General features: G+C 34.4%; 1 long non-coding RNA gene across 1 annotated transcript; it reads right to left on the bottom strand.

Annotated features, from left to right (window-relative positions):
* Positions 1–2,002: 2,002 nt before the first annotated feature.
* LOC145094560 (uncharacterized) lies at positions 2,003–3,301 on the bottom strand. The gene is made up of 2 exons (XR_013703414.1): positions 2,638–3,301; positions 2,003–2,403 (listed from the first exon to the last, which is right to left on the bottom strand). It is a non-coding gene; the product is annotated as an uncharacterized LOC145094560 (long non-coding RNA).

Raw genomic sequence — 3,301 nt, 5'->3', positions numbered from 1 at the left:
ATAATGCAACTATATGATGTCCTCCAGTTGACCATAGAATGGTGTATCGTCGACCCCTAATGTAACAATACCACTATTTTGAGTAGTGAGTTGGAGATCACGACTAAGCACAACAATCGAACATCATTTACTATGCAAGTAGTGTAAGAATATGCATTTAGCGGACCATGTGCCAACGCATTTAATTCGTTAGTATAGTCCAAAGGAGATTCTTTTTGGAGACGATAAATCTGTAAGGAAATATAATATTGTACGTTTAAATAATAATATAAATTAGTTTTACATTATAATTTTATAAGGTGTTTACCTTTCTTTTAAACTATGAAGGGAATTTCGTTTTCAAATCACTTTCGGACAATTCTGATTCAAAATTACTAGATATGGGACAAAACAATAAGAATAGTTTGAAGATATCATAACACTATAAAAAAGTAGTTAATAAATCACAAGACTTACAATTTGTAGCCTTTCATCTCATCCTCAGTGCAGTTGTTTAGTATAATGCAATGATTTTTTGGCCTCTTTACAAAGTTCGACGAGCTTCTTGGTGGAAATTGGTCGACATTGTGATGAGAACATAGAAAATTGTCTTTTTGGAAGATCAAGATCGTCATGTCCATCAACATAATTGAATTTAGTTTGCATACCCTCAATATACATAAAGCAAAATGTCAAAGCTTCGTCTGCAACATAACATTTTGTTGTTGAACCTTCTGGCTTTGCTTTGTTTCCGACAAAAAAATTTAAGTTTTTTCATGTATCTTTCAAAGGAATACATTCATCTCATGTGTACATGTGACATCCCGAAATTTAGGTTAAAGACTGTGAACGGTCAAGTTCACAATAAGTCTCTTGGTAATTAACTCATTGAGTTCTATTGCACCTAATGTAAAATAAATGAGTTATATTAACTATTATAAGATACCATATGGTATCTTATTTCCAAAAATGTAATTTGACAAATAAATCAAACAACTCAAACTGTAACCGTAGGAATGTGTTTGAAAAACTAAAATTTGGTATTAAACAGTTGTGAGCAATACAAACACTCTATTCTTGTAATATGTGTTTCCCTGATTCCGAAAATATAAAGAACGTTCAAAACGGAGTTCGTATGCAAAAGATACGACCGTTTTAAGAAGCCAAAACTAATATAATACTGATTTTTTAAAAACTGTCAAAATTGTTTCTATCTGTTGAGGGACTTGCGCATCTTAAATGGCAATTCCGAAAGCATTTTTGGACTCAATCTATGGCCTACTATTTAATTTCATATTTGAAATATCTTTGATAAAATATTTATAAAAGTCAAAAATAGACGTATCCAGCTTAATTAACCGTGAAACTTTAAATGTCATTTCAAAAAGATCAGTATAACAAAGTTCAATTTCGTCTGTATTTTTGGAATCACCACGACCTGGACTTTTAGAAAATTTATATGAATCAACACAAGGGCACGAGAATCGAGATATACATCACGATAAATAAACATATATAAAAAAATATTATAGTTATTATTGTGAAAATTGTTTATAAAATACATAATGACAAGGCTACTACATATATATATATATATATATATATATATATATATATATATATATATATATATATATATATATATATATATATATTAGTGACGTATGCGACTTTAAAATATCCAAATTAGTCGTGTATTCACGGTGTATGTAAGTTATATAAAAAAAATATATAACATTTCCAAATACCAATTAATTAATAATATATATGACAAATTTGGACATTTATATATAAATCTTCAATTCTTTATATATCTCATAAACATACCTTATATATGTCAATTTTTAAACCAAGGTTTAACAAATTAATAAATTTCACATTTCCTAACATATGAGTTTAAATTTATAATACACAAATACATAAACTAGTGTAGATAATCAGTACAATAAATCAATACATATCCAAATTCAACCAAATAAATCAATTGTACAAATTAATACATAAGTTATAAACATAATACATAGGAAAAAAAAACCTTTTGCTTCAATTTACACCCAAAGAAAACACAAAATATATAAAAACAATCAAAGATCAAACTATTATATAAAAATAACAGCCAAAAACCATGAGTTTGCTTCCACATATCAACATATCAAATTTTACACACAATGGACGTTACTACACTCAAACCCAAAGGAAAACGTGTTTCCTTTTCACAATAGAAGTTGTCACAGAAGTTGTCACAGGATCAACCCCACTCACCCCTCTCTTCTACGTTTCCTCTTAATAAACCCCATGTTTCCTTTCATTCTACATGGATTCCAGTCAAGAAATACGAAGAACAATCTTGTTCTTCCCCTTAATTACCCAGCAAACCAAAAAACAAAGGGCAGTTTCCCATTTGTGTTCTTCCTTCTCCCATTCCTGTGAAACAACAAACCCAATCACCACTACAAACACCCATCGATTTTCTGTCAAAAGCAAACCCAAAATATCTAATTTGTTCATTTCATAGATTCATGATACAACAAACAACATCCCAAAATACCATTTTTACCTATTGATTGATTGATTGGAGAGAGAGAGAGAGAGAGAGAGAGAGAGAGAGAGAGAGAGAGAAGAAGAAGAAGAAGAAGAAGAAGAAGAATTTTCTTTTACCTGTTGATGATCGATGACCGCAACTAAACCACCAAACCGAATCGATTGCTGCCACTGTGAGCATTCGACCATGCCACCACCGGAGCCCCCTGTCACCACCTTCGTCCTTCCCCTGCTCCGTTCGTGAATCCTTCTTCCTCCTTCGTGTGTTGATGACGATCGAACCAGCCAAGAAAACGAACCCCTTTTCCAGTCGTATTCTTCCTTCTCTGCTATTCCCATCGACCACAAAGCCCCGTCGCACCCACCTCTTCTTCTTCTGTCGAGCCTGGTCTCACCCCTCGCTGTCTCTTCTGTTCCTATCGAGCGAAGCCTTCGAAGATTCGCTTAATCGCTGCTGCTACTCGCATCGCTTCGGGCGATTCAATCTCCCTTTTCCTCCTTCGCACCCTATCGACGGAGAAGCAAGAACGCAGCCTCGCTGCTCCTTCCCATCTTCCCCTTCGGCCTCGTTAGTCCCCATAGATACCCTCTTCGCCATCGATCAGAAAGAAACGGATTAGCCGCCTGCGAGATTCCTCTATGCCTCCGGTCTTCTTCGTGGTCTGTGACAACCGAGGAATCGGAAGCAGCGCCAACGAGACTTCGCTTCTTCCTCTCTTCGTCCGTCTGCCTTGATTCATCCCCGTTCCGTTCTATTTGTTCGATCTGCAAATGACGAAGA

The sequence above is a fragment of the Lactuca serriola genome, chromosome 3 (genome assembly GCF_051521515.1).
Source record: "Lactuca serriola cultivar US96UC23 chromosome 3, Lser_US96UC23_V15, whole genome shotgun sequence".
In the NCBI taxonomy this organism is placed as follows: Eukaryota; Viridiplantae; Streptophyta; class Magnoliopsida; order Asterales; family Asteraceae; genus Lactuca; species Lactuca serriola.
Note: the sequence above shows the minus strand (reverse complement) of the source record. Positions and strands in the feature narration are given on the sequence as shown.